The sequence below is a fragment of the Alligator mississippiensis genome, chromosome 3 (assembly GCF_030867095.1).
Source record: "Alligator mississippiensis isolate rAllMis1 chromosome 3, rAllMis1, whole genome shotgun sequence".
In the NCBI taxonomy this organism is placed as follows: Eukaryota; Metazoa; Chordata; order Crocodylia; family Alligatoridae; genus Alligator; species Alligator mississippiensis.
The window spans coordinates 268,550,056-268,563,679 of record NC_081826.1 but is presented as its reverse complement, the minus strand read 5'-3'; the positions used below and the strand labels follow the sequence as shown (position 1 = coordinate 268,563,679).

Below are 13,624 nucleotides of genomic sequence, written 5' to 3'. Positions count from 1 at the left end.
GGTCCTCCACAGAGATGCTCTGGTAGCCAGCCAGAGCATCTATATGGCTGGCCCTTGCCCCGGTGCTGAAGCACACTGCCTGCCTGTGTGGGGCAGGCAGCAGTGCAAGCTGCAGGGACCTGGACCCGACTTCATGCCAGGTAAGTAGAGGGTTGGGTGGCTGGTGGAGGGGGGGGGGGGGGGGGGGGGCGGGCCTGCCTGGCCCCAGGCCCTGTTTGTTCCCCCCTTCCTCCCACCCCAGCATCCCCACACTCACCAGCAGTAGCAGCAGCAGTCAGGGCCACTCAGGGCTTCATGGCACAGCCCCCCCTGCACAGGGGACAGCAGGGCTTGGCCCCAGCTGCCTGGCACCTGTGATGCCTCATCACGTGGGTGCGGCCCGGCTTGGCAGGGCAGCACACACTGTCTCAGAGCTCTGACCGCTCACGCTGAGCTGCACCAAGCCCTGGGTGACAGCCACAGCACCCCCGAGCTGCCAGACAGCACACGGCACCCTGCCAAGCTGGGCCACACCTGCACTATGTAGCAGCTGCAGCACAGATGCCAGGTGGCCAGGGCCAAGCCCTGCTGCCCCCAGCCACACAGGGGGGCTGAGCAGCCCTAATCACCACTGCTGCTGCTGGTAAGCTGTGGGCAATACAGGAGGCTGGAGCCAGGTGGGGGAGCGATGTGGGGGCAGGAGCCGAGAGGGGGAGTGATCAGAAGGCTGGAGCTGACCAGGGGAATCCCTGAATTGTCTCCAGCCTCCTGATCGCTCCCCTGCTTGTCTCCAGCCTCCGGAGGACTGGAGGCAGAGCTGGAAAACGAGCAGGGAGCTGGAGATGAGCAGGAGGCTGAAGACAAACCCCTGAAGATGAGAAGGGAACATCTGCAGCTCATCTCCAGCTTCCTGCTCGTTCCCCTGCTCATCTCCAGCCTCCAAGACTGGAGACAAGCAGGAGGCTGGAGATGAGACCCTGGAGATGAGCTAGAGACTTCCCCTGCTTTCTCCAGCCTCCTGCTCATTCTCCTCTTCATCTCCAGCCTCCCGAGGGTGGAGACCAGCAGGAGAATGAGCAGGGGTTTGGAGATGAGCAGGAGAACAAGCAAGGGGCTGGAGACCAGCGGGGTGGGGGGGGCTGGGACCCTGCAAGCAGGGCAGTCCATGTGCTGTGTGTGGGGTGGGGGCTCTACCCTGTGTGGGGCAGGGGACCCAACCCTCCTAAGGAGCCCCCACACACCTACCCACACACTGACCTGCATCCCCCCCGACATCCACCCATAAATCTCTACCCCCCTTCCCATCCCACTCCTGCAAACCCCTCATCCCCCCCAGCACACATACACCATGTGATAAGGAAACCAAAAGCAAACATTAAAACATATATTTAGGATTTATTTTATTATGATGCTAGAGACACTGGTAGGCTTCCAAACTGCTTTAACATTATAAATGTAGCAATAAAACATTGCCTATCTAATCAATCCCTCTCTCTTTCTCTTTTGTTCTAACTGTGGAAGAAAGCAGATTTGGGAGTATTTGAAAAAGTGAATTTGGGATGCTGGTTCAGCAGTCTATTTAGCACAAGGGGTAGTGTCCCCAGATACTAAATTGCCCAGGCTGCAGAAGCTCCTGTCTATTTGTAACATTCAAATACCATGGGCCCTAAGGCCCACCCAGCTAACTAGTAACCCCTATTGTATGGGGGCTAATGGGTGAATGCTGCTAAGCCAAAAAAACAGGACAGGAGTGATGTGTGGGTCAAAGGGTCAAAACGTGAAAATGAGTACGCCTGAGGGAGACGCCAAGCAAAGCTCCTCAGGCCACACCCACCAGGCCTCAAAGGCATCCAAGGAGCAGGCGGACACTGCACACTGGTGTTCTGCCTGGAAATGTGCACGGACAAGTGAGGGGAAAGCGGCCCTGCAGTCTCCAGGCACCTTCCTGGCCAGAACCTTCTTCCTGGTCAAGTACAGGGCCCACTTGGCCAGGGCCAGGAGGAGGTTGACCAGGAGGTCCCGAGACTTGGTGGAGCCACGGATAGGGTGACCAAAAACAAAAAGGTAGGGGGTGAAATTCAACCAGAACCTCAGGAGAAGGTTCTGGAGGTGGAGGTGGAGGGGCTGTAGCCTGGCATACTTGAGAGTCATGTGTGCCAGGGTCTCCCTCTGCCTGCAGAAGGGACAGAAGACCGGGATGTCCATAAAGCTTACCACATGCACGCCCATGGCAACAGCTCCATGGAGGAACCACCAGCTGAGGTCCCCAGAAGCTCCTGAGGACAAGAAGCCCTGAGCTGCTGGCCAGGGCAGGTTTTTATACTGCTGAGGCCTGCACAGGTGCTGGCCCCAGGCTCTAGCTCCCCCTGGCTGCAGATCCGGGAGGAGCCAGGCAGGGTTAGTTTTGCCCCAAGTGACACAATTTACTCCACACAAAATGCATGTCTGGGCATGTGTGCTGAGGCAAAAAGCCCTGGCTCAAATTTGCACCGCTTCTATTTGAGCTGCTGCAGGCACACGTGCTTGTATGCATGGACGCACCCAATGAGGGCAGAGAGAAAGAGGCAAAATTTAATTCCTCTTTCACCCATATGAAACAGATTCTGAAAATAATTATTCCAAAACAATTAATCTGAACTGTTTTGTGGCAACCAATGAAATGCTCACCCTGCCTCTTCTAATTATAGACATAATTATTCACTACCACATCATACAAACCATGACTGCCCCTTATAGATTCTGGCCAGTTCCCTAACTCAATAAGGTGCACACCAAGTTCCACTGAATTTGCTTTCCATTAAAGCAGGGAGGCAGAATATGGAAGTGATGCTCTTATGCTCATATGCAAGCTTTCTCCAGTTCATGCATACTGGACAACCCCCAGAACGTGGTCACTGTTTGTGTCATAAAACATCAGACATGGATTTTTTGGAATACTTCTGTTCATCCTAATTACTGCAGGATATGAAGAACCTGTCTGAACACACAACAGGGTGTGTCAAGGTTTGGAGTGTGTCATCTCTAATCTAATAACCATTTTGCACCAAGATATTAGTACTCTGATGAGCTGTCTCTACAAGAGCTCAAAATGGGGATAAGAAAGGTTGTTTTTACAAACTAAGCCCCAGTTTTGGTCACCAGATACAATACAACCTATTTTTCACATAAATTGTGAAAAAAATAAACCTCTTGAGAGTGGTCTGTATTGGGATTAGGAGAAAGAGGAAAGAAAAAAAAAGAAAGAGAGCAGTGTAATAGAAAAGAAAGATGAAACTAACAGCCATGACTAATGAAAATTTGGGCATATAAATACAAGAGCCTACCTACTACCTAGCAGACAGGGAGAGAGTTCTTTACTCTGTACTCCACTGTTGGGACATGTCACTCAACACAAAGGCTCAAAAGATATACTCTGATGTAGAGCAAAGCAGCAGATCATGTCAGTAGCAATCTTGCCTATCAGCCATTTGCCACAGAGGAAGGAATGGGGGCAAAGAACTCACAGCCCCTTACCCACTCCGCCCTTTACCCCTTTCAAAGAGAACATAAGCCACAGCCTTTCTGTGAAACGGAAAGAGCTCAAAAAAAGAAAAGGAGATTCCACTAGTCCTCTCTCAGGGGAGGAACTAGGATGCACTGTAATTTGCTTACCTGGGACAAACCTGTGTGCGGGGTTTTCTGGTATGGGTAGGATTGGGGAGGCTGGAGGGGAGAGTGGATGGAAAAGTGGATGCAAGGCAAATTTAGGTTACATATTAGGAAGAATTTTCTCACTATAGGGATAGTAAAACACTGGAATGGGTTACCCAGAGAGATGGTGGAAGCTCCATCCTTGGAGGTTTTGAAGACTCGGCTAGACAAAGCTTTGGCTGGGATGATCTAGTTGGGGATGGACCCGCTTTGAGCAGGGGGCTGGACTAGATGACTTCCAGAGGTCCCTTCCAACCCTAACTTTTTATGATTCTATGATGCTATGAAGAGGGACTGCCTTGACAGAACACCCCTATTTAACTGCCAGCAGTTATACCAGAGAGACGCAGAGAAATCAATAATCTAAAAAACCGAATAGAGAGGCAAACATGCAGCTGCCAGCAGTAGCAGCTATTTTTCATGCCACACCCCTCCTCCCTGGCAAGTAGACACCTGGGGCAGTTGCCACTATCTGCCCACCCTAGATACATCACTGGGATATAGGTATGGATTTAGTGAATTCACGATGGCAAAATCAAGCAGGCTCTGTAAGAAATGGCAGGCTCGCTTAAAAAAATAAAATAAAATAAAAGCTTACGAAGAATAAAATGCTGGCTCCCCAGAAGAAGCCAGCAGTCTTCATAGCACTACAGCCCAGCCACGCAGCCTGCCAGGGAGAAGAGGGAAGCGGCCGGGGGGGGAGGGAACAGACTGCTAGCATAAAGGGCTGCTGGCAAGATTACTATCCCTTTACCCCCGCCATCCTTTGTCACTGATTGGATGAGAGGGCTACCTGTCATGCAGCCCACCCCTCTCCACCAATCAGTGGCAAGCGGCAGGGCAACATGATAGACAGATCTCACAACCAATCAGTGGGACAACCAATCAGTGGGACAGATCTCACAACCAATCACTGGGACACCTTGGCCAATCAGAAGCATGGGATGCCCACCATGCTCAAGCCATGAAAACAGTGGCCAGCCCTGGGATTTGCCTGCAAAATTGGCTGACCACTTCCTTGAGTTAGGTAGACCCCAAGATCAGTGGTTCCCAAACTGTGAGTCGTGACTCCAAATGGGGTGCAACTTCAACTTCCCTACCTCAGACTCTTCAGCCTGAAAAAGAGAAGGCTGAGAGGGGACTTGGTACCAGCTTACCACAACATCAGGGGAATACATCATGGGCTTGGTGAACAGCTGTTCACCAGGGCACCCCTGGGGAAGACCAGGAGTAATGGCCACAAACTCCTGGAGGACCGTTTCAACGTTAAGAAAAACTTCACAGTAAGGGTGTCCAAACTGTGGAATAAGGTCTCCCCAGAGGTGGTGAAATCACCTACTCTGGAAATCTTCAAGAGGAGACTGGACGGTCACCTCGCTGGGGTCACCTGACCCCAGCTGTCCTTCCTGCTTGGTGCAGGGGGCTGGAGGTCCCTTCCAGCCTTACAATCTATTGATCAGCAGATGGGGTCGTGACAAACAGGGATCTCGGGAGCACAGTGGGATGTGGGGCTGCAGCCCAGTTGGACCAGCTCTAGGCAGGAACTGCCTCCGTGACCCAGTGGGCAGGACCTGGCCCCGGAGGAAGTAATGTGCCTCCATGGCAGAGATCCAAGGATGAATTGTGCCCCTGCTGCTGCCGGGCACGCAAAGGGGCCTCAGTTCGGCACCCATGATGGTGCAGTGCTCCCTCCCACACCAGGTCCCTTCTGCTGGGCCACGGAGCCCCCGGGCAGAGGGCAGTGGCAGGGGAGCCCCAAACCCACAGCAGGCAGCCCACATTGTCCTCCCAACAGGCTCCGCTCTGGCCATGCTGTCCCTGAGGGAGAGGATGGGGGAACCAAGCTCTATGCTTCACCATAGCCGCAGCAGCTGTTGGCTCCCACAGGTGGCAGCCAGGGCTTAGGTCCTGCTATGGGGGGTAAGGGGCTGTGAGCCCTGGCCCTGGGGGTATGGAGGGCTGCAGGCTGGGAGTGATGGGCACTCGCAGGGCCAGGGGACTGTGGGCAGGGAGTAAGGGGCATGAGGGAGGGGTGGAAGGCTGCAAGGTGGGAGTGAAGGGCTATGCTAGGGAAATGGGGTCATAAATAGGGTTATGCTGAGGAAGTTTGGGAAGCACTGCCCTAGATATACTATATTTGAACTTCAGCAACACTTTTGGGCATACTCATAAACAAATTGGAGAAATTCAAGCTAAACAAAATTAATATAAAATGGATAAATAACTGGGTGAATAGCCGCAAGCAAAGGTTAACTAAAATGGAGCCATGTCTGAATGGCTGGAGGTGTCAAGTGGAGTCTCACAGGAGTCTGTCATGAAGGACTCATTGGCCAGATCCAAACTTGCAGGCATGTGTGGTTTGTGGTGCTGCAAACCTCTTTGTGGGGGTAGCTGTGGGCTGGAAACAATCAATCAATTGGCTGACGTGGGATCAATTGGTGAACCAAATTGAGCTGCAGGCCATAATTTTGCCCACCCCTACTGTAGACTGTATTGAGTCTGTAGTCCACCAAAATTCCTAGATCCTGTTGTGCAATGCTGCCATCCAGAGAGAGAGTGTTTGTTTTGTCATTATTCTTCCTGAGGTGCAGTGCCTTGCATCTGTGAACACTGAACTTGAACCTGTTAGCTCAAGCCCAGCTTTCTAATTTGTTAAGATTCTTCAGAATTGAGCTCCTGTCCTCCAGTGTGTTTGCAGTCCTTCCCAGTTTCGTGTCATTTGCAATTTTGCTCAAGAAGTTCTCTATTCCAGCTTCCAGATCATTAATAAACACATTGAACAGCACAACAGTATTATGGGCTAATTTTATTAACAGGTGAAAGGCTTACCTCTAAAGCATCAGGCATTTTTAAAGCTTTCAAGTAAGAAAAGAAAAACACAACTGCATATGTACTTACTGTAATACATAGCCATTACCAAGCTGTCTCAGTCAGATTCTCCCATCACCACTGTCAGCTTTAAAAATGCACCTCCCTCATAAAAATCTGACTAGTTGCTAAACCATAGCAGCCTCCCTGTTGTCAGTTTTCAGCTGTTAGTGATCAGCTAGACTCACTCAGAGCCCTAGGAAATATGATGTATAGTGCTATGTCACAACCTTAACTCAAAAATCCCCAGATGTGGCAATAAACTGTGCTCCAGATTGTTCCAAGATACCAGACTTTTTTCCCCTCCCAAAATGTGTTAAGTTCAAGATCACAAAAAATAAGAAACCTCCCTATGCACTTGGGTCTTACCTACATGTCTATTCCACCTTCCATTATGAGGTACCATTTGTTCCTCCAATGGAAGAGATACCATTTGTTCATCTCCTCCATAACCCTCCCTGTTGTCTTCATTATCAGAGCTTATGCCTGAATACCTTCCAAGGAACACTCCCAAGCTATTACTTCCTCTAGGGAAAAGGTTTCTTCAATAAGGCTTATGAAAAACTAGCCAATTGTAGTCGAATTATTTCTTGTAGGGCACAGTTCTCAACTTACTTAAATTCAGGGTACCCCTTAGAAAATAATGGCTCTTAGCTTTCAGTGGTTTTTTTTGCTACAGTAAACTACAGCAATTCTGCTGCTGCTGCAAAAACTCAGAAAGACAACAGGTCAGAATCCTTTTGACCAGATTCCTACGTGAAATCTCCGAGTTTATCTTGTGAATTATGTGTAGGTGTTTGTACACATAATAATGCTAATATTGCTCCCTAGTTGAGAATCACTATTTTAAGTCAATCACTTCTTTGCCCCATCATCATGCTTTGCTCTTTTTTGAGTGGCTTGTTAACCTTATTGATACTGCACTTGTTCCTGTTCCTGTTCAAAAGGATTCACTGGCCAGATCCAGATGTGTAGGCACATGTGATTTGTGGCACTGCAAACCTCTTTGTGGCTCCACAAACCACATGCCCAGCAAACTAAAAAGTGCCCCATACTGCTAATTTGCAGTGTGGGGACAAAATTTGCTACCAGGAAATCCCAGTAGGAAAAAGGGAAAAAAAGCCACAAAAAATGATGCATACCAGAAAAGTATGCACCAGCAGACAGAGGCATAGTCTTCCCAGGAGAGAGTCTGGCTGCCAGCCAGAGTGTTTCCCCTCCTCTAGTTCTACCCTGGCTCCTCCAGCATGCTGGGAGTTGGGAGGACTGGGGAAAACAGCCCTTTCACTGAAGTGAGGCATTCTGCCCTGCACCAAAGCGCATGCTCAGAGGCGTAAGCAGTGGCAAAACATAGCAGCACAAATTTTTTGCCGCTGCAAGTGCACACCCCTGCTTGTGGGGATGTGCCCTTTGTGCCCTACCTGAAACTGGACCAGATTCAGACACTTGGCCCAAGAGCCCTATTCAGAGCAGCCACAGAGCCTCTGGGTCTATCCATATACCAAGTTATTTAAGTGTATAAGCATCTGCAAGACTAAGTTGTTCTTTGGTATGCTTCCTCTGTATGCCATGCAATATGGATATTTAGGAAGCACTGGGATATTATTTTAAACAAATCAATAGTAAAAAGAAAGGCAGTGATAGGGCAGAATGAAAGTCTATAATAAATGGAGTGCTAGTGTCCAAGTTAGCTAGCCAAACTATGGAGTAATATGTTCCAGTCAAAATCGTGAGGCATGTGTTAAAGTCTGTATCTGAAAGTCATTTAGATTTTAACAGTTGATTTTTACAGCCATTGAGAAAAAAAAAAAACCCAACAACTTTGATTTACTTTAAATTCTTAAAACATGGTAATGCCAAAAAAGTGAGTTGTGTAGTGACCTCTTTTGGGAAAAGTGATTACTTTATTTTGATTAAACCAGGACATTTGTAATTGTCATCTATGTTTTCTTGCAGTGTTGCTCCCTTTGGCTTCTTTCAGCAAAGGAAGGAGACATGCTTTATGAATACTGGAACAGAAGTTTGATTTTTGAAAGCCAAGTGTGTAGTCAGCTAAAGATGTGAGAAATTGCAATTGTAATTTAAGTATTATAACACTGCAAGCTTACATCCAATTAGTTCTCTACTTTTTCCTGCATCAAGCTAACTAACTAAAAGAATTACAGTACTATCATAATCAGCAGTTTTTATTAGCTGATACAGTTTTTGATGAGATAAGCATTTTCCATCAACATAATTTTCTACCAAATGTTTGGCAACTAGTTGGAAGATTTAATTTCCTCCTGTTTATAAAATGGCTGGGCAGACCTAGATGCAAAGCTTAAGTTGGTTTTAAAAAGAGAATGGAAAGAGGACTAAAGATCCAGTGGAGAAGCAAAATTTTAATCATAGACAGGAATTGATACTTCTACTTTCTGGGACAAGTATGTACTCAGAAAGGTTATGAACCCCTAAACTTTACTTTAGGCATGCAGTGATCTACCCCTACTAAAAATTCTTATCAATGGAGCACTTATGAGAAGCTACTTGAACTCTAAAGGTGCTTGTTTCTAAAGAGCGCTCCTAGGAGGATCTAGGAATAATGGGTGCAAACAAGTGGAGAGTAGATTTAGGTTAGACATTAGGAAGATTTAAAAAAAAAAAAAAAAAACCAAACCAAACAAACAAACAAAAAACAGTAAGGGTGGCCAAAATCTGGAATGGGCTTCCAAGAGAGGTAGTATTATCACCTAACTTGGAGTTCAAGAAGAAGCTTGATAGTTACCTGGCTGGGGTCGTCTTTCCTGCCAGGGGCAGGGGGTTGGACATGATGATCCTTTGTGGTCCTTTCTGACTCTACACTCTATGAATCTACGATAACTGAATTACTAAATTTGAATACAGGTACTCTCATTGTACATTGGTGCCTGCATGCAAGCCTGCCACACAGCCCAAACAGTAGGAAGTCAGGGAAATAAAACAACTGAAGTTTTTGAATCTTAAGTATTAAAGTGCCGGGGGGGAGGGGAATGAAATAACAGGGACTGCATTTGTTTCTAAACATGTCTTCCGATTGGGGGGGGGAAAAGGGTGTCCCGGGCTTTAAAATTCTGGAAAATCAAATGCTACCAATACATGTTAGGGCCTGCTGTAGGAGGAATGTTTCATTAAATACTAACCCAAAGGAGGGCTGCAATTTTAGAGGGGGTCAGACTCGAAGATCTGGGGGTTGGACTCGATGATCTATTGAGGTCCCTTCCGACCCTAACATCTATGAATCTTTAGAGATTTTGATAAATTAATAAAGACATATTTTTCTATAACTGGCTCATTTGAAAAAATGGATTCAAGTGATCATAAGTTATACTGGAAGAATAACAGATATAGGTCTGTAACTAAAATGTTTGATGGGGAGGGGACAACAGGGAGGCAAGCTTTGCAACTAGTTAAAAGTCAACTGGACTGAGGAGTTTAGTGAGCTCTTGAATTTGGGGGGGGGTGTTTGGGGAATCTGTGGGTTATTGTAAGCTGCTCTGAGCTTTTTGGATGGAGTAGGAGACAATCTGATACATAAGAAGCAAGGCTTTAGAATGCATTATAAAAGGAAAAAAAGACATGGCTGTAAGTGAGGGAAACATTTAATATTGGTTTATGAGAGGAAGATTGTGTTACACCAATCTTTGATAAAATAATGGACTTTCTAGATAAAGAAAATGCAGATGATCTAATATGGACTTCAGTACAGCATTTGATATGGTGCACACTGACCCCAGTAGAGTGACAGCAAATAAATATAGCCAGATGAATTATCAAAGTGCTCAACTGTATCATGCTGTGTGCCAAGGCAAAAGAGCAACTGAGAATAAGTACAGAGCCAAAATGGTGACTCACATGAGGACTGAAGAACAGAAGAGAGTCTGTAAAAGGAACAATCCTGAACATAGGCTTCTAGAGCCCTAAAAGGCTAATTTTTTGCTCACTACATGGGTTAGGACTCAAAAGGCATTTTCCTTGAAGGATCCCTCTCTCTCTCTCTCAAGGCACTAAGCCAGACACCGCTCCTCACTACAAAACAGGATAGGGGGTGGGAGGCACTTGGTTGGAAGGGATCATCTAGCTCTAGTTCTTCCCATGTCCAGGAACACATACTGACTTGGGGTTGCATGGTATACAACTAACCAGGCAACACTTTTTACTTTAGTACAACTTCTTGACTCAATTCCTTTAGACTCCTAAAAGAGAGCTCTATCTGCTACTAGTGGCCACATCTCTATAGTCTATGCCAAGGGATAATCCAGAAACGTTGTTTAAACAGATTTGAAAGGTGACATGTAACAACTTCTGCAGTAGGTCCAAGAGCAAGACTGCCTGCCAGGTCTACAATGTCAAAAGCATGCATCCCAGCATAGCTACAGAGCAAGTGCCTGCTGGCACCAGCTGCTACTCCTTTTCACTAGAGTACTAAATAGTCAGATGCATGCTGCTTACAGCCAAAAGCAACAGCTAGCTTAGTAAGTAGCCACTAGCAAAGAGTGTATTGAAGGAGGAAATAAACAATCTTATCAAGGTACATTTAAGGACCTTTGTTTTGGGGGGGGGGAGGGGAGTTGGGGGGGTGTTTTAAAGACTGGTTTTGAAAAAAAAAAAAAAAAAAACTCTTACAAGAAATTCTTAAGGCATGTCACTCAAAAGGGAACACAGGAGTCTTTAAGAGCACAAGCGCAAAATGCTTAGGTCTTCAACAGCAGCTTGTGGGGAAGGGGGGGGCATGTACATGCACAGACCATCAGGCCTCATCTTTCTTGGCTGTGCTGAAAGGCCTTGAAGTTTACAACCCACAATTTCCTCAGAGTTTAACTGAGAGAACAAGCACGTGGAGGTTTAATTAGGACTTTGTCCAGTATATCATCAAAACCCATTTAGGTTTTAAGAAAACAGATGTCTAAATGTTCTGTCTAGACTGGAAATTTGTCCCAAATTATAGTTATGCGTGACCAGCCCCAGATGGAGACCAGGGGCATCAAACACATCTGACCCTCCCAGGCAAGATCTGGACCCAGCAGTGAGGTAACCAGCAGAGACATGGGGGGTAAAACAGCTGTTGCTCACCCCATCACTGACATCCATGCGGCAGCATCCCTGCTCACCACCCCACCTGTGAATTTCTGGCCCCTTGATAGCCTGGTGGGCCGAGTGAAATGGCTCTGACTTGCAGGTCAGACCTATGCTAAACTAACGGATGTCCTTTGGGGGCTGGGGAAAAGAGTATTAGCAGAGCCAGTCATAGATTTCCCTTCAGTCCTAGGTTTTATCCTGACCAGCTAACATGCTGGAATACAGCTTCTGACAAGACTAGGGTGGCCAAGCATGCCAACTGCAGGCCCTTGGTTGCACTAGTATAAAAGTCACTGACTCATTCATTCCCCAATACAGAATCTCTGGCCAGAAGTCTAGATTGTCCGATAGTAGATGAGGGTCTCAGAATTAAGACAGAGAAATTCACACTTTAAAAGTACTGACTTATTTACATAATAGATTCAAACCAATGAGGTTTTTAAATTACAAAATTTTGTCCTTCTGGCCCATCTTCTTCATCTAGACTACAATAATTACGCAAAGCCACATGCACCTCCCTCCACTCCCACCCAGACATTAGCCTTCCAAAAAAATCAAAATGTGCATCTTAAGCAGGGAGCCAGTTTTCTACTTGTAACAGAAGCACAGAGATACTGTAAAATGGCTGCTGGTTCTTTTTCTTCTCTTCCCTCTAGCAGCTGCATAGAGGGAGGGGCAGAGTAAAGCAGAGGCAGATCCAAAAGGGCCAAAATGGATCGTAGTACAGTCATGCCCAGCTTTGATTCCTGCTCCACCCCAAGCTTAATAAACCAATCACCAACCAGCTGTTGTGACATTTTTATGCAAGTAGTTGAAGGAGTCAGCCAGCTTCATGGCTCATTATAAACTACCCAATTCCTGCTCCACAGGTGTTTGTGACCTTTTAAATCTTACTAATAAGTAAGTAAAGCTATTCTTTCTTTGGCAATTTTGCTGTCTGTTAGGAGAGGAGAGACCAGGAGAAGCTTTTTCAACTCTTTTCAAAATCCTAGATCTGCTCATGGAGTCATCTTCAGTAGTTTCAGATTTTGGCTGAGAAGGCAAGAGAGAATGGCAATTCAGTAGTAAAAAGGGTTAAAACTGTAGCTTTTGCTAAGAAGGAAAAGGAGGGCAACAGAGCTAAAGATTAGGCTCTGTTCCTATTCCATGTGGCCATAACTCTTTCAAGATGTGCATTTTGTTTTGTTTTTTGCATATGGTAGCATATCCCATTCCTACCAGCAGAAGCTAGCCTCTCTAAAGTCCCCTATAAAGCTTTCCATCATTCCCACTCTTCCATGTGCCAACTGGGACAAGTAACATTTAATCTAGTATTCAGGATCCATACTCTACCTTTCTTTCCTCAGTCAGTTTCTGCTGCAAGCCTCATTCTACAGCCTCATTCCAGCCATGAAGCTCTGCTTATACAGACTGTTGCAGAAATAAATTCCAAATAAGCGGTAACACCGTGTGAAGTTGGAAGTTCTGCAGACCAGCAAACAGGAATTTGTGGCATGGAAGGAATTCTGGAAAGTGGGATGCAGTGTTCTTAATTCCACCCCCCCCTTGTGGTAAACCTACAGCTAGGATACAACATAGATGCTAAGGCAAGTGCAAATCAGAAACTTAACTGGGAAGAGAAACCATAAAAATAGTGCAAAGTAACATACATTTAGGAAAGAAAAAAAATCCACAGCATTCCTTTAAGGGGAACAAATGACTGGGGGGGGGGGCGGGGCGTGCATAGAATACAGGGGAGTGGGAAGGAAATGTGCGACTAAATAATTCCTGATGTGCATTCTGTTTTTCCTCAAAGCTGTATCTCGGAAGTGAGACAGATACAAAATATGCACACAGGAATAAAAGGCATCAGGTAGGTGGTGGGAGTATCCTTCAAAGTGCCTGTAGAACTAACTGCAGTGACTCAGACACCAACAAGCTGTACCAGCCTGAAGCATGCAATCCCATTTTTTTATAATGGGAATTGGAAGCAGTGTCTTCAGTTCACTCAACC

The 13,624-nt window shown here is 46.5% G+C and overlaps 1 protein-coding gene across 3 annotated transcripts in view; it reads right to left on the bottom strand.

Moving 5' to 3' along the window:
• The window catches only part of PLPP1 (phospholipid phosphatase 1), a 112,638-nt gene that overhangs the window by 65,606 nt on the left and 33,408 nt on the right, over positions 1 to 13,624 (bottom strand). The gene's annotated exons all lie outside the window — the stretch shown is intronic.